We start from the raw sequence: 17,789 nt of genomic DNA, 5'->3' as shown, positions 1-17,789 counted from the left end.
GCTCCCAAACACAGAGCCTCTGGAGCAGGCTGCTGGGGCACAAATCATCCTGAAAAGCCAGTTCACAAAATGTGTGATGGCTCAGAAAAACTGCGGGTTTCCTTCTCCTCTCCAAGGATTTCAGGCTGCTCCTAAAGCAGCATCACCAGGAGACATGGAAATGCTGCTGCCCTTCTGTGACAGATCAGGAAAGAGAACCCCAAAAATGTGGAATGAGCTTCTCCACCTTATATAGCAAACAGGCTTTTTCTGCCCCTTTCTCCTCCTCCAGTTCAGTATCACAAAGAGACAAAACCTTTTTCAAGACAAAAAATTCCCTGCATGTCTTCAAGATTTTGCCTCCTGCTTCCTCTCCCTCTTCCTGGGCTGGCAGAAGCTGCCACATCTGCAGATCTGTGCTTCCTTTAACGTCTTCACTTTCTTCCATGATTGTCTGCTGACCTCTGGAAACTCTCCAGGGATTACTGCAGCAAATTTTAGCAGGGGAAAAATGGTCTCTTCTTTACAGAGGCAGCCACTGCACGTGTATGTTATGCCTAATCCATGTTGAGGTTATAAACACCTGCAACCACCTTAGCCCTATTTACCCACAAATTAGGAATTTTTTTGGTGAGACTTGAACATCCACACACTGATAGTAATTTAAATATTGGTTTTTTTAAATTGGGAAGCAAAAGAACATTATCACCCTTCATTTAATCTCTCAGCTGCACCGTGGAAGAGACAAAATGGCACAGGATCTATTCTAAAGATGGGCAAATAGAGGTGAGGGATTACAGTACAATTTGTCTGGCTCCTAGAGAAGTCACAAATGAGGCTGGAGGGATTAAGCTGGTGATGCTTGGGCTAAAGTAGCCCATCACCTGCTTGCTATCCAGGAGAGGAAACCATTCTCCTTCAGGCCAAAAACTTTCTATTACACTGCAGAGCAAAATGGAGAGCTGCCTTTTCCATCCTGTGTGTTGTGTATGAATTTGAAGCTGCTTCAAAAAAGGAGGGTTAAAAAAAAAATTAAAAAAAAGAAGAAAGAAGAAAGGAGAAGAAGTTATTTCAGACATGTTTCCTGGGTTGTTGTCTGTGTTTGATGTTTTCAGCTGACGCCAAGTGGAACGAAGCAAATACAGCCCTGGCTGCGGCGCTCTGTTTCCCTGGCTGGCAGGGACACCTAGTGGGTAGGACAACGTGTGCTGCTGAAGGCAGGGGAAAACACGCGGTCTTGACTTCCCACCAAGGGCAGTATTTCATTTTCTGAGTCATGGCAGGGCCTAATTGATGCTCATGTTACCCTTTGGAATTAGCGTGGAGTCGGGAGGAGTTTACAGCCAAACCTCCTTCAAGGAACAGGGTGTAATGTGAGAAGGTGATGTGAGCAGTGTTACCCAAACTGCTGCTAACAGGAATTCCAGGCTGGAATTTGTGCAATTGCCTCTTTTGAAGACTGCCACAGTCACAATAACACCTACACGGGCTCTGGGTGGGAGCTGACTCGGGGCTGGCGTGATTCATCTCTGTCTGTACTCACGCCTTTCATGGGCTGCTGCATTGGGGCCACTTTTATTCTCTTGCAGACACCTACAAAATGACATTTACTGCTGCTCTCAGTGGGACAGCTTCAGCAGGGAAAGCCAGCAGGAAGCTGAAAAAGAAGAGGAAGGCAGTGTGACCATCTGCCTCCCCCAAACCAGCAGGGCTGTTCGCAGGCAGCGCCCAAATCCCTCCTGCCTCCTGCAGCACAGGTCAGGCTTTGCTGGCCCTGTCCCTCAAGCTGTTTACCAGATTGGATCCTTGATTGCATTCCCTTAACACGTGTTTTTTATGGGAAGAGGTTGGTGAGTAATTTCTTTGTTTCCATTGTGGGGCTGTTTTTCCTGGCATCTTCCCAAGCACCTGTCTGAGAGGGGCTGGCATGCGGATGCTACGTTCCAGATCAGTGGCATCCCTAAAATCCTCCAGCCTGTGCCAGGAACAGAGACATTACATGTGAGAGATTTCTTGCAGGGAAAAATCCAAACCCCTTTATAAACCTTTATGAACCTTTATAAACATGGTATTTTTTTGTTTATTTGGTTTAGATACTTTTCCTCTGCAGAGGCTGGGAATGAACAAGCAGCTTCCTGCCATGCCACCACTCTGGGGACATAGGCCCCAAAAAGATTCTTACACCTAAAAATATGAGATGAACTGCAGCTTTTTATTCAGAAACAGATCATCTAAATAGCAAGAAGCAGTTATGCTCTGGACATTTTGAAATCATCTCCTTCTGATCTAATTACGTGCTAGCACTAAAACTGACACAGTTATGGTTATTAAGCACTTTTCCTTTTTTCCTCCTTTTACCAGGAATCCTATCTTAGGATTAATAGGCACTTGCATCATTTCAGTCCTATGTGCTGTACTAAGTAGCATCTATATCACCAGCAAATATTTTTATTGTGCTGACACTGCACACAAAGTGAAATGTGAAGGTACAGAGCTTTATTTTGTTTTCCTCTGGACTCTCAACATAATTTGAATAGCTTATGCCTCATAAGTTCCTTCATTAAAGAAGGAAACCTAATTCTCATTTAATGAAATTAATAACTTTGAAGGAAGGGGTAAAAAATACTTCTGTCCAACATAGCTGCACAGTTTTGTAGCAGGTCCTGAATATTTGTATTCTAAGTACTGATGATGGGGAGAAACAGTAGGCAATATATTTAATAAGACTTTTGGCACTAATAACCTGAATTCATACATACAAGCAAGCAAAATGCAGTTTGTATGAAATCATGATTATCAGTGTGTATACAAATAGATGAAAAAACTCTCAAAGCATTATTGCCAATGACTCAATGTCAAACTGGAAGGAAATATCAAGAGAGCTTTCCAAGCAGATGTGCAGAGATCTTCAGAACTGATTTTAGTCAATATTTTTATTAGTGATTTTCAGGATAAATATAGAGTACACTTATAAAATTTGCTCAGTCTGGCAGGCAGGATCAGAATGCCAAATGCTAAATTGAAGAGATGGTCTCAGATCAACAAGATGAAGTTCACTAATGACAAGTATGAAGTGCTACACTGCAGAGGGAGATATCAAATGCATAAATATGAATTGGGAAATAATCAGCTCAGCGTCAATATGAGAAAATTATACTCTGTGTATAGTGGTTCATAAATTAAATATGACTCAACAATGTGATTATGCTGCAAAAATTGCTAATACCACCTGGAGTTCTGTTACTGGAAGTGTTGTATGTGGAAGAGGAGAGATTGTGCAGGCATCCTGCAGCTCCTTAATGACAATCTGGTCACCCAAGTCACCCATGCTGCCTGTCACCTCCCAGACCTTCCCTGTGCTCCCTCTCCAGGCCCTGGCCTCAGCCACAGCTGTTCTCTGCTGCCTTCCCCTGTGAAGGATCCTTGACCTCTTCTTCTCTTTGGAAACCTGCCCGTGCTCCTGCTGCCTCACGTTGCTGCTCCTTATGAAAATAAGTTACAGGTGATGCCAGGGGTGGTCTCCATATGAATCCTGTAGGCACATCCTCTGTGGATCCCACATGGGGAATGTGTGCTGCTCAGGGGATGCTTGCAGGGACTCTGGCAAGGAGGGCATGTGCTGCTCCTGCAGAGAGGCTTGTGAAAAATGAGTATTTTATGATTGGCTTTTTGCAAATATTAAAATGAATATTATATGTGTTGTGTTAGAAAGTAATGCTGTATTTATTCTCTTAAGTAGTGTGCTAAATACAGTTTTAGGTTATAACAAAATGTTAAAATAGAAACTATACTATGTACAATACTTTTTTTAAGATAGCAGCCCCAGGACACCTAAATCTTTCAGAGAAAAAGAATTTATTGCTCTCTATCAGAAGAAATGAACTTCTTCCTGCCTTGCTCATGCTTGAAGGCACTGTCAGGATTAGGAGGAAGAAGCTGACACTGACCAGACAGAATCCTGTGTTTGAATGGAATTTATGCATCATGTATGAGGTGTATGAATATGCAACAGGCTGTTGTTTTTAAGGGTTAATCTTCTGTTAACGTGGGTCCTTTTTCGGGCTTATTTTGCCCAGAAAGAGGTACCCAGACTGTCCGTAACTCTTTGTTTCTGTTGTCTCATATTGTCCTAATCCAAATTATCCAAATTATTATTACTCTAATTATATTGCTATTTTTATAACCATTTTATTGCTTTTAAAATTTTAAAAATTTAAAAACAAGTGATTGGCGTTTTTCACGGGCTGGCTCCTGGCAGCTCTGCCCTGGCACACGGGAGCATCACCCAGAGCAGGGCACGGCTGTCGCTTCCAGGTGCAGCTCCTCCAACGGGAAACAAAACACTCGAAGGAAACAAAGGAGACTGTCCCTTGAGAGTTACCACGGTCCAAGGCAAGACAGGAACATGGAGGGAATTGACTGCATTTGATTGCATCGTTTTTTCATCCCAGCGAAATTTTTTGGAGGTGCTTGGCTGTGGGAGCTTTTTTAAACTGCTCGGGATTTACTGCTGCCCGGAGCCATCCCCATGGCACCGCGGGATGACCCCAGGGCTGTGACACTGCCACAGCCAGCAGCGACAGCCCTCCGAGCTCCTTCCACCGCTCCTGCAGGCACACCGCAGGATGATGGCGGCAGGCTCAGAGGGCGCTGGAAATCCTGCCCGGGTCAGAAATCATAAACAGATCGCCCTAAAACCTGCAGGAGTGCGCGGCTGCTCCCAGGAGCCCCAGGCTGCCGCTAGATGGCAAACGTTAATTTCCAAATCCTGGAGATGCCGGGATCCTGCCTGGGGCCGTGCGCGGCCAGGGATGGGATGGGGATGGGATGGGGATGGGATGGGGATGGGGATGAGGATGGGGATTGGATGGGGATGGGATGGGTATGGGGATGGGGATGGGATGGGGATGGGGATGGGGATGAGGATGGGATGGGGATGGGGATGGGGATGGGGATGGGGATGGGATGGGGATTGGGTGGGGATGGGGATGAGGATGGGGATGAGGATGGGGATGAGAATGGGGATTGGATGGGGATGGGAATGGGGATGGGCATGGGGATGGGGATTGGGATTGGGATTGGGATGGGGATGGGAATGGGGATGGGCATGGGGATGGGGATGGGGATGAGGATGGGGATGGGGATTGGTATTGGGGATGGGGATGGGGATGGGGATGGGGATTGGGATGGGGATGGGAATGGGCATGGGGATGGGGATTGGGATTGGGATTGGGATTGGGATGGGGATGGGAATGGGGATGGGCATGGGGATGGGGATGGGGATGGGGATGGGATGGGGATGGGGATGAGGATGGGGATGGGGATTGGATGGGGATGGGGATGGGGATGGGGATGGAGATGGGGATGGGATGGGATTGGATGGGGATGGGGATTGGATGGGGATGGGGATTGGGTGGGGATGGGGATGGGATTGGGGATGGGGATGGGATTGGGGATTGGGGATGGGGATGAGGATGGGATGGAATGGAGATGGAAGCCAGGTCCCAGCCCTGCACACACCCAGGTGTCCCCTGGCTTTCTGACTGCCCCACTCCTTCTGGGCACCCATCCCAAAGCTGTGCCCAGGAGTTTGTGCACAGTAAAGAGCTGGGAGATGCTTTGCCAGGTGTCTCTCCCCCCAAAGCAGGGAGCCAGGGCTGTCCTGCACTGCCGTGTGGAGACTCCTGGTGACGCTCTGAGCAAGGCCAGGGGGGTCAGAGGTCCAGGAGATGGCTCAGTCAGGCTCAGGGCTCTGCAGGACAGGTCCCACCAGCAGCTGGACACTCTCCAAAGAGCCACTGCCCCTTCTCCTCCAGCTCCAGCTCTTCTCCCTCTCTTGGCCCTGTGCTGGCACTGGGTGCTCTGGAGAACAGGGGTGTTTTTCAAGGCTCGGGACATTGTATAGGATGGGAAAAAGCCTTTTGTGCACTTCCCTCCCTGATGGTTATCTCAGTAAGCATGACAAGGTAAGCTAAGAAAGCAGCTCTGCTGAACCTGGTCTTCTCCAGATGGCTATCAATCCCTGAGGAAATGGGCACAGACTGAAAATCAGAGTGGTGCCAGCATTGCAGCAACCTCACTCTTGCCATATTGTGAGATGTACACATAACGTCTTAGATATATTTTAGGAAAGCCTAAAAATTATCTAAATTAACCTTAATTTTCCTGTGAACTTAATGAAAATATTCATCTTCCCATCAGCCACATGAGTGGCCTTATTTTAATCAGTTAATTTATCTCAGTGTGAAGATACTGGGAAGCTCCAACCCAAGTGTGAGATATGTGCTCCCCTGTACAGAAATAAACTGATTGTGTTTCTCATAGCACAGGTTTTAGACCAAGAGCTGACCTTATGAACAACAGTGCTTCTAACATGGAAATGCCAAGATCCTTCCAGGGGATAAATCACATTTCCTCCACAAATACAGTTCACTATTCCATGTCACACTGCCAGGAAAAGCATTTCTTCACCACAGCAGATAGTGCTTTTGTGGCAAAGCACAGTGGTTAACACAGCAAATTCTGTGATCCTGAGGGGTGTGTAGGGCTCCACATGGTTTTCCTTGCATCTGCCAGTGGTGGCAGTCCTTTTACATCTTTTAAGATCTTACCTACAAAGTCATTCAATAGCCATCAGTTGTTCTCTACACGCTACAACTCTTGCAGAATTTTGCAATGTGTTATGAAAAATAGGGCTCACTTTTACTGACACTTTTAAATTGCATGTCATGTGAGCTGTATTCTTCATCATCTGTATTTTAATTCTTTTTCAGTTGCCTGGCCCTACATCCAGTGTCATTAGCTGAAAGCAAAATCAGAATGAGCCATTCCAAGCCAGCTGACGAGGAGCTGTCTCCTCCCCATGGTATTCACAGTCTCCATTTTGAAGCCCAAACTTCCCAAAGTGGGGAAGGATCTCCCCTGACTCCACATAGTAGGGTTAATCACCTGATTTCAAAAGTAATGTCCTGAAAAACCACAGGTTTTTACCAACAAAAGCAATATCTTCTGTCTAGAATTCAGATGTTGCAACCAAGTGAGGAGCTCAAAATACCCCTGGGCTGGATAAAGGATTTCTGCCTGGAGCCTCTTGGTGAATCCTTTCCCCTGAGGCATGGGCTGGTGTTCAGAAGGCAGCCCCTGCCTCCTATTTGCTTTCTCTGGGTTTGGGATATATGGTTCCTTATCTTTTTCTGCATGCCCAAACTCATGTTTTCCAGATCACAAATTACGAGGTCAAACTGAGCCCAGGCACCTCCTTCTCCTTTTCATTCTCCTTCCTCCCATCTTGGGAACCATAAGCTTCTTCCTGAGTTCTTTCTTTCCTCTGCTGACATCTTGTCAGGACTGGGCAGAGAGACGTGATGCCAATGATACTTATTAATGTGGAAATTCAGTTGTAGCTAACAGAGAGCTCAGACAAATAACAAAGCATTTTTCAGAGTCTGGTTTCTCTGGTGGATTCTTGCCTCAGTACCTTTCAGTAACAAGAATCACAGGTAGGTGAAAAGATCAATTTAGGGTCAAATAACAAAATAGTAATATATTGTTAGTTATTATTTCCTACAGGTGCAGGCTGAAAACTGTAAAGAAAGTTTTGTTATTAAAATGTGTGTTCACTTTAAGAGAGAAGAGCTAGGTTAGGGAAGGCTGAGGTTGTATAGCCTTCATTTTCTGAGTGGAGATAACACCAGGTAGTTACAAAAGGGCGGGGATTTGGTTTGGTTTCCTTTATGAAGGTCTCATTCCATGCTCTCTCCTGTAGTCAGGATGGACAGGAAGGAGTCACCACCCACCTTCAGTAGCCCAGGACCTGGAGTAAACTGGGACACAATGCCCACACACTGTAACACCAGGGGAAAAATTGTATTGGGATGCTGTTAACACTCCTCTGGCATCAAAAAAGCATTCCCTGATCTCACCAACATGAGGGACACACCCAGGGTAAGCTATGAGCAGTCAGAAATGCCAAAGGGGGAGAAACATTTCAGACTGTCCTCTTACACCTCAGGAAGGAAAGCAGATCACAAGCCAGCTTTCAAAACAACCTTCCATTTCAAAGTGAGCTGTGCTCACCTCCTGTGAGAGGAGAAGGCAGCTGAAATGCAATCTGGCCATGGGAAAGTGCAGCCTTGAAGGGAGCAGCTTGACCAGTGGAAAAGTGCCCAGGAAGGACTGGACCATGTAGGGGCATAGAATAGAAGAAAACAAAGATAGTGTAGAAAGTAATCTCAGCCCTAAGGAGTTGCAGCTGGGCCAATTATCAAAGATTAGGAGCAGGCCTGACTTTACCAGGCCTCAGCTGTAAACAAGGAGAAGAAGATGCTATAAAAGAGTGGGGTGGCTGGGTGAGAAGGGAACTGGAGTCAGTGGCTGCTTTGTGAAGAAGAAAGAGTCAGAGCTCTGAGGAGCTGCCCACGAGAAACAGCAGGAAGGTCTGGAACTTTTGGGACAAGGAGACAGCAGCATGGAGCCCCTGCAATAAGATGGCAACAGGACCGTGTCGTGCATTCAGCTGGATATCTGACAGCTCACTCATTACTGCTGTCACTTGTGAGGGACAGGGAGCCTCACAGGGGCTCTGGAGGAGTTTCCAGTAATCCCAGAGCTTCTGGGGTGCTGGGTGCTGGTTACAGACTGCTCCCCGCTGGATAAACATGTGGGAGGCAGAATCCCCCCCAAAGGCACCAAGAGGTGTTAGCCAAGGGCTCAGTTAGTTGGTAGTGCTCAATTGAACACTTGCATTCATAGCTTGACAGAATTTTTTGAGCTCAAAATTGTATTGTTTACTCTTTTTTCTCTAGTTTCCAAAAAAGAACTGTTTTCTTGTGTGCTATGGTGCAGCCTGGTTGCCTGTTGTCCTACATATTATGCAAAGTACCTAGGGTAATATAAACCCAGACATATTTAAAAAAAATTAGTGAATACTGGATGGAGACAAGGGGAATAATTCCTTGAATTTTGCAAGTTTTTATTGTCCTTACTCAGAACAAAGCAATGTTTAAGCCTGCAAAATTGTTGTGAAAGGGATTTAATTTTTCCTTGTGTTTTTCCTGACATATCTTAGACATGTTTTGATTTTCATTAGCTATTAGATAGCAGATTCCTAAGGTAGTGGAGAAAAATCAAGGAAACAAAAGAGTAATATTGGTAATTGCTTTTCAAAGGGCTCTGTTATTGTTCCAACTGTTCCCTTTATACAGCAGGGTAAATAAAATGAGTGAATGAAGAACTGGCTTTATTTAAAAATTGCTGATGCAAAAGGTGGATAGAATTTAGTCTTAGTTGGAAAGGCAATGAAAATCCTTTACTGTTAATTTTTAACTTTCTATTTCCTCATCATGGGTCTGTAAAAATGCAACATCCTAATTTTTTTTCATGTCCTAAGTACAATGGATGGCATTGAAGAAAATAAAGGCTTTCTCTTTTTTCAGTAATATTGTCTAATTCTCCCTCTACCCCCAGGTAATAATTAAATATAGAGCATGCAACAGGGAAGGTCTGTTCATAGTCTCAGACTGGTATGAACTGGGAGCTAATCCATGGTTGTGTGACAATGTGAGAAAATGGTTGGGAGATCAGAGTAAAGGCTCCTGTTTCTAGGAAGACTCATTGAAAAGCATGTAGCTCTTTTCCTGGAGAGATGCTCTGGAGCCTTTCACATGCTTATTTTAATCATTTATGAAAAATACACTGAATAGAAAAAAAAAAGTTGAAAAAAAAAGAGATGTTTCTAATTCTAGTAATTCCAAGCGGTGTCTCAAGGTTGAGCACAAAACAAATCATACATAAATAGTAGAAAACAGTCTGCATCTTGTTGCCATGACAATGCCCTACTTATAGCACATTAAGCTGATTCATGTCTTTTCTCACCTCACTGTTAATAAATTATGGTGGCTGATGAGAATTAAGCCAGCTGGAAGAGCCAGTGAATGTAAGCAGCAAATTAATTTGCCACTTAAACGTGGTGTCCTTCAGGGGAATCGCCCTCTACATAGCAAATAATATCTTACTGTACATGTAAAGCAGTAGGAATAAGTTGAAACAGCTGATCTTTGTTTTCTTTGTGATGTTGATGTATCACAGCTTATTGCTGTACCAGCAAGAGCTGGTGCAGCCCCTCTCCTGCTGTAGGCAGCAGCACCAACTGCATGTGGTGGCAGACAGGCTCCTGCTCTCCATCAGTGAAGATTACAGGAATAAATCTTTAAACCTTGATTCCCCAGGTCTGAGTCATGTTTTCTCATGGAAAGTGTGGGACATTTGGCCATCAGCTGCTGCAGGATGTCACCTGCAGTGCAGCACCTTTATGCTAAGCTGGTGCCCGGTGCCTGCACGTGCGGGGTTACAATGGGGACAGTCATTTCCCAGCTCATGTGCCAGTGGGGTTTATATGCAGGTCACAGTGCAAGAATGCAGCTGAGAGCAGGCATTCATCAACTGTGAGCAGAATTTAGGCTTCTTGATTAATGTATGTTCACACTGAAAAAGATTTTCCTTTTTTTCTTTAGGGAAAGATTCAACAATGGCTATGGTAGAAGGGAATAAACTCTGTATAGCTCATAATGGCAGCCTTTAACAGAAACCAGCCACACTTCATTCAAGCCTTTGTCTCTACACTCACTTCAAGTCAATAAACTCTAACAGCTGGAGCTGGAGCTCCTGTATTGGAGGACTTTCCAAGTCACAAGTATAAATCCCCTTGAAAAATAGCAAATGCTTGCTCTTGGGACCTGAAATCTGTGAAACGCTAACTGAATTCCAATAAATATTCTGCTAATAAATATTCTGTGATCTTCAAGCATTTGCTCAAGTGCAGGAGCACTTCCCTATATTTTTTCTTCACTTTCTTCTTGAATGGTTTCACTTCTCTCTCAGCTGTAAATCAAATGCAAATTTTCTTTGGCATTGTGCTTCAGTTCGAGTTAACCAAAGAAACCTGATCGGAATCACCTGAGGAAGCCAAATTAAACAGTTGTTCTGTATAGCTTGGCTAAGCTTAGTCCTCTTCCTTTTGATTCTTAATTTCATCTGCTCCTTTCAATGAAAAATCACTGGAGGCTGGCACCTGCTCTGTTATCAAAAATGCCACTATGGTGTATGCCACTTTTGCTGCTCCTTCTGGTTCTTCAGCCTCCCTTAGCAAGGCTCAGCCAAGAGGATGCCAAGCACTCCTATCCCTGCTCTTCCCCCACTGCATTAATTCTGACTGGGGAATAGCAAAGACCCCAAGCTCAGATCTTCTCAGCAAAATGATGTTTGGGACCACCTTGTTTCTTTCCCCTGCAGTGCTGAGACGCAGAATCTCCCCTGCCCCGTATCCCCTACACACAATCACAGAATCTCACAGAATCACAGAATAATGAGGTTGGAAGAGACCTCTAAGATCATTGAGTCCAACCTATGCCCTAACACCTCAACTAGACTCTAGCACCAAGTGCCATGTCCACTCTTTTTTTAAACACATCCAGAGATGGTGATTCTACCACCTCCCTGGGAAGTGCATTCCAGTACTTTATTGTCGGGGGATAGAATAGAAGAAAATAAAGATAGTGTAGAAAGTAATCTCAGCCCTAAGGAGTTGCAGCTGGGCCAATTATCAAAGATTAGGAGCAGGCCTGACTTTACCAGGCCACAGCTGTAAGCAAGGAGAAGAAGATGCTGTAAAAGAGTGGGGTGGCTGGGTGAGAAGGGCCCTGGAGTCAGTGGCTGCTTTGTGAGGAGGAAAGAGTCAGAGCTCTGAGGAGCTGCCCATGAGAAACACCAGGAGGGTCTGGAACTTTTGTGATAAGGAGACAGCAGCATGGAGCCCCTGCAAGAAGATGACAACACTTTATTTTTCTTTTGGTAAAAAACTTTTTCCTGATATCCAACCTATACCTTCCCTGATGTAGCTTGAGACTGTGTCCTCTTGTTCTGCCAGTGCTGCCTGGTGGAAGAGACCAACCCCACCTGACTACAACCTCCTGTCCTTGGGTGATGTTGTGATGCTTGTATCCTCATTGTGTGTTCTGCTTATGCTGGATATCATGTTCTGTGCCTTCAAGACTGGCTCTGAAGAGTGAAAGTTTTGTTTTGGTTTTGCTATCAGCCTGGTCCCTCACATCTGGTGGGACACACAGACAGGGCAGTGCTGCTTTTGCTTTTTGCTTGGCTTTTGGCTCTGCTCTTGCTCCTGCTTCTGCTTTGCACCTACTTTGCTCTTGCTTTTTTTGCTTCTGCTCATTAGTTAGTTTAGCTAAGCAGTCCAAATTTTTCCCTGGACTGTTTTTCCTTTCCCTTTTTTGGAACCACTCAAACCTGCTCTGGACCGGGACCTGGGAAACACCGGGGGTTTGCACCTTGTGGCCTGCAGCAGCTGCCCCAGCACCAGAGGGACTGATAACAGAGCAACCACCCCCAAGAGAGACTTTCTGAATTTGTCATCTTTTTTGGAGCAGTGAAAGAGTGGTGTCATCTGGTATTGTTCATTCTGTGTGCTGGGGGGTGCTGTGCCTGTTAAATAAACAGGTTCTTTCCACTTCTCTCCAAGGAATCTTTCCCAAACAGGTTTAGGGGAGGGGCTGTGTGGGTTTGCTTTCTGGAGGGGCACCCTTTGGAGGTTTTCTCCCAAATTTGCCCTAAACCAGGATACCTCCCTTCAGGAATTTGTAGAGAGGAATAAGGCCACCTCTGAATCTCCTCTTCTCCAGGCTAAGCAACCCCAATTCCTTCAAATGTTCCTTATGGGACTTGTGTTCCAAGCCCTCTTCTGGACACGCTCAAGCATCTCATTAAAGGGGGACTATTTGTTTTCCACACGTTTCCTCATATTCTCCCAGAGAGGCTTTTAGAGAAGATCCTCTGCCTTGTGCTGGGACCAGAAGAGGCGATCCTGCTCTGAAGGAGCTGAGTTCTCACTGCGATCTGCGAGCCATGCTGAGTTTGGGGCAGCAGCACTGCCAGCCCCTGCGGCACAGCACAGCTGGAGAGCCAAGCCTGCAGCTGGATGGATCCCACCAGCAGCAGCATCGGCCCCACAGTGTCCCAACACTCCTGCCCATCCTTTCACAGCCAAAGTGATTCCATGGATTTTGCACTTCAAAAGCGGGTCTGTGCACCTCATCCAATGGCTTTGGAGCCATAAGAACAGGCACATGTTGGGAGCTGGTGCTTGATATTGCATGCAGCCCTAAACTCTCGTTCCTCCCATTCCTGTAGTGCTCATCAGCTCCATAGCAGTGTTAAGGTTTCTTTCTTTTCATGGCCACACTAGCAGATTTGGATCTTGGTGAAGAAGATGGACTGTTCTAATGTTGCCACATTTCTCTTCACAGAGAAAAGCAAGGCAAAATCCTTCCCAAGAATATTTCTGGGTTTCACCTTCTCTGAACCTCAGAGAAAAAACCCTCAATTCTTCTCATTTGTTGTGCCTGTGTTTGTGCAAAAGGAGAATGCAGTATGGAGATTGTCTACCCAAAGTGATGGTGTTTTGTTTCCTTGCCTATCAGGGCCACGTGTGTGTGTGTTTGTTGGGGCTGTTGGGTGGCAGTCATGAGATTTTGGGCAGTGTGAGCAGAGTTGAGTGCTTGGCAGATTCAGTTTAGATGCAATGTAATATACTATAGAATAATATGGTATATTATTATTATTATGTTATATAAGAGGGAGTCCTCCTCATCATTTTCTCCCCTTGATCATGGTTTCCTGCAAACACTATATTCTAAAATACCTTTTTTTTTTCTTTATAAGACAAGATATGAGCGCAGCTGAGAGAATTTCCTGAATGGATTCAGAAGTGTCAGCAGCTTTCAATCCACAAAACTAAAATTCCTAGACTTGCAATTTCAAGGAACAACACAAAATTTTATTTTACATGAGATTAATTTATTACCAATTAATTTGGATCCATACTCTGAATTATGGAAAAATTCGCACATGTTAGCTAAATTGAAAAAAATTAGTTAATATGGAAAAATTAGCACATGTTTTGGAAAAATTAGCTGCAGGAATTGTGCATTGAAACCTGCTTAAGACTTTCTGAAAATTGCAGGAACTGATGTGAAGCTGACCTCCAGCTTCTCATACAAGGAGCCTTTGGGAAACAATGAGTTAATCTGTACCCTACTTTGACTCTTCCCTCTCCTGTTTTGCCTGATGACCAAAGTATTAATGATCCAAATTGGCATCACACATGCAACCAATCCCCAAATCTCATGGAAGACAAACGAGCACCACCTCCTCCCCTGAGCAGCCATCACCCACCCTGCCCTGCCAGGGCATCAGCAGCTGCACAGTGGCTGGAAACCTCTCCCCTGCAGAGCAGCTGAGCACATTTACACCAGCTGAGCATGTTTACACCAGCTGACTGACCCTCTCTTGTAACTTGCTGTGTGTGTGGAGGCCTCTGGATTTTGGGGGCTGGAGCTACAGAAAGGTGACAAGGCTTTCCCATGTTTCCTTCTGATTGTTTTCCCTACTGGAAAAAGTGAGAGAGGAGATTTGGTTACTTCTAAAGCAGGTACTGGGCAGCCATGGAGAAAGAGGATGTGCTTTTAGAGGATGTGCTTTTAGAGGATTTCCATGCAGCTTCTGCTGGAGCCTTGCCACGGCTGGGTGCAAAAAGCAATGGCAGAGAGGGCTTTGTAATGAGAACAGTTGTGTTTCCTTCTGCATGGACTGAAAATCCCAAAATCTCAAATCAGCCCATGCATGTGAAGGATCACAGCCTCCAAAATCTGCCATTACCTTCCTGCCCTCACCAAGAATGTTGTTGATTTGAATTAGGATATGTCCCACTTAATGCATCTTGGATGCCTGGGAAGTTTTTCTTATTTTCTCTGCTCGTACCTCTGAAAGAGGGAGGCATGGGGTGGAGAGCCTTTATAGATCAGCTTGCCTCCTTCTCCATCTGTTCCAGTAAATAGTAGATAGAAACCATGAAAGGCAAAGCAAAAAATCAATGCATTCCTTTGCATGACACTTAGCACAAGGATGGCTGACTTACAGAGCTTACTTTAGCTCATTCTAAAAATCACTTTATAGATGAAAGATTTTTTTTTTTCTCTTCTCCCTGGGTTATTCTAGTTCATCTTCATCATAATGATTCTCTCCTTCAGTTTCCATTGTGTGGCACATGATGTGATTCTTGGGGCTGCCCTGTGCAGGGCCAGGAGTTGGACTGTGATTCTGTGATTTTATGTATTGCTATTTTAAATTAAAGTGAAACAATTTTGTACTGTAAGACCACAGAAACAGATTCACAGCTGATATATTTTGCCTTTTCCTCATTTCCTCCAGCACAGCTATGTACAGTAATAGCCTGCAGTCTGACTTCTTCCGTGTGCTTTTCTTAAAGCATATTACATTAAAAAAAAATCCATTAAGTGTAAGTCTAAACACTGCAGCAAATTGTTCATTAGGGAGTTTGGAGATAGGTAGCCTTCAACAACCTATGCTATTAGTACAACTTAGAACCACCTTTGAGTAGTTGTGCTGTCAATAAAATGCAGAAGGAAAATCAGTTTCCAGTCAACTTTTCATATGCAGAAACACCTGAACTCAAAATTATGAAACTGTGATTTTATATATACAAATGCCAGTGGTTTTATCTGAAAGTGCCAATATTACATGCTAATATCAGGATATAAATGACACTCTTGCTAGCTTTGAAAGTATTAATGCTCCTGATGACTTTTTGTTTTCTGAGATACAGAACTGAGGGGGTTCAGTAGTAATTTTTCAGACATGAGCACTCTGGTTGAAGTCGATTAGTTCAGCACTTGGAACAAATGGTCTTAACATTGCCCTAATTTTGTGTGCACCTTGTGTCAGAGGCAGATGTTGCAGATCAGCAGCGGATAATGCAGGCACCATATCAGCGTGGCTGATCTTGCTTCCCCAGAAAATAAGTGGACATTTTTTATTTCAGTGGTTAGAAGCAGCCCAAATCTCCTGCCTTCCCACATTTCAATATCTTGTTCTGTGTGGTGGGGGGAGAAGGGGGGGAGAACCTCTTACCAGTGTGGCTCTTATGCTGTCTTTAGAGTGTCTGAGCCTTTGGTTTCTCTTATTTACAGCCACATCTTTTGTATGTGGCAATTACAGCCATGACTTACTCTGCAGAAAGCATGCTGGGGAGGGGTGTAATTTCTGACACTGTAAATATGGGGAGAACTATTGCCAGATGATCATCAGCTCCTCGAGGGTTATGAGCCACCACAGGGTTTAACAATTTTGGATCCATGTCACTTTGCAACGCTTTTGCCTGGGGACTCTATGAAAGCTTTATTTAATCTTTAAAGATTTTTTACTTTGAAGTTAGTTACATTAAGATAGTGAACGTCAAAAGCTGTGCACAGTGAGCTGTGGCTTCACTTATTCCCTTTTTTTTTTTTTTTTTTTTTTTTTGAGGGGGGTGGTGTCTTTCCCTTGCAGAACAGGGGAGACTCAACATGAGGCAGAACCCAGGGAGAAATGCATAGCCAGAATAACTGTAACTAACACCAAACTCAGCATTTGTCCTCTGCTGAACAACCCCTCTCTGTCTCAGGCTTCCTAAGCCAGACCTTGCCTGTTTCTGAGCCAGCAGCAGGGTTTGGACCCCTTGGACCCAAAGGATGGAGTGAAGGGGGGTGGCACAGGGGGTGACAGCAGCAGGTGACAGCCCCATGTCCCAGCAGCTTCCTGCCTCTGTTGATTTCTGCTCCTCTGGCCAGCTCCCAAATGGGTCAGCCCAGCCCTGGGGTGGATTTCAGTAGCACTGTTACCTAGAAACTGGGTCTGTCTCTTCCTTCCACTGCTCACTGGCTGGAGGCTCAAGGGTGAAAGTTTTGCATGTGTTAGAAAACCTCAAAAAAAAAAAGAAAAAAAAGAAAGAGAGAGAGGAAGGGATCCAGCTTAGTTAGCATTTCTAGACCACTGATAGTGCTGTCAACTGCTTTGCAGCCTGCAAGGGGCCCCAAAATCTCCACTGAGCAAACGTGGGCTGTGCAAGACACTGATAGCTGGTTTTTGAGTCAGCACTTCCCAGTGTGTCCTGCTTGTCCTCTCTTCCAATGAAACACATACTGAAATAGGAGCCCTAAATGTCTCCCTTCCTGATCTGAAGCAGTGGCAGAATACTGTCATTGACTTGCTTCTGTGACAAAATCAGCACAGTGGCTGACAGCCACGACACCAAATGCTGTTTGCCTTTTTGTTGTTGTCAGCAGTGTTAACTCTTAACGAGCAGAAAATAGACAAAAGTGTGTGTTTTCTTCCAGTGCACACATGCCTCTGCCTCACTGCTGGGGGGTGAGCTGTGGTACCTACTGCTATGAGCAATCCTGCCTGTGCTTCAGCTGCTTTTCAGCAGCAAAACCTTTAACAGGATGTTTTCTTTCAGACTTAAGGTCTTTGCTGCACTTCTTTCATCTTGAAGGTAGATTAGGAGCAGTAGTGCCTGTGGCTACTCTAAACAGTGCCATTTATAGGTCAGGTCTGGGGTGGCTTTGGTCACAGGCTGTCCTTTGGCAGCAATCTGGTTTTGTAAAGTGGGATAGGGTCGCACAAATATTTTCAAATGATTGTTTACTAAATCCTGTGATCCAAGGTGTGTGTGTGTGTAAGAACTTTATTTCCAATAACCACATCAGTTTATCTGTGCTTTCTGAACAGCTTGGTATGCTTGGCACAGTTTAACATGGCTTAAGTCTGTCTACAGCTGGCCTGTTGTTCAATTCTTCCTTACACTAGAAAATATAAGGAAATTCTTTTCCTCTCTGTGACAGTGCATGTCTGTAATTATCCAGAAATCATCTGAGAAATCTGAACCCAGAGAAACACAGTTT

At 44.8% G+C, this 17,789-nt stretch overlaps 1 long non-coding RNA gene across 1 annotated transcript in view; it reads left to right on the top strand.

The window, feature by feature from the left end:
• Positions 1-9,948, top strand: part of LOC139588190 (uncharacterized) — a 43,877-nt gene extending 33,929 nt beyond the window's left edge. Inside the window, exons 5-6 of the long non-coding RNA XR_011678574.1 lie at positions 1,569-4,646; positions 6,753-9,948. This is a non-coding gene — a long non-coding RNA (uncharacterized lncRNA). The remainder of the gene's footprint in view (positions 1-1,568; positions 4,647-6,752) is intronic.
• The last annotated feature ends 7,841 nt before the right edge of the window (positions 9,949-17,789 follow it).

Source organism: Agelaius tricolor, unplaced genomic scaffold, assembly GCF_023055355.1.
Source record: "Agelaius tricolor isolate 1412-34295 unplaced genomic scaffold, bAgeTri1.0.p SCAF_1, whole genome shotgun sequence".
In the NCBI taxonomy this organism is placed as follows: Eukaryota; Metazoa; Chordata; class Aves; order Passeriformes; family Icteridae; genus Agelaius; species Agelaius tricolor.
Note: the sequence above shows the minus strand (reverse complement) of the source record. Positions and strands in the feature narration are given on the sequence as shown.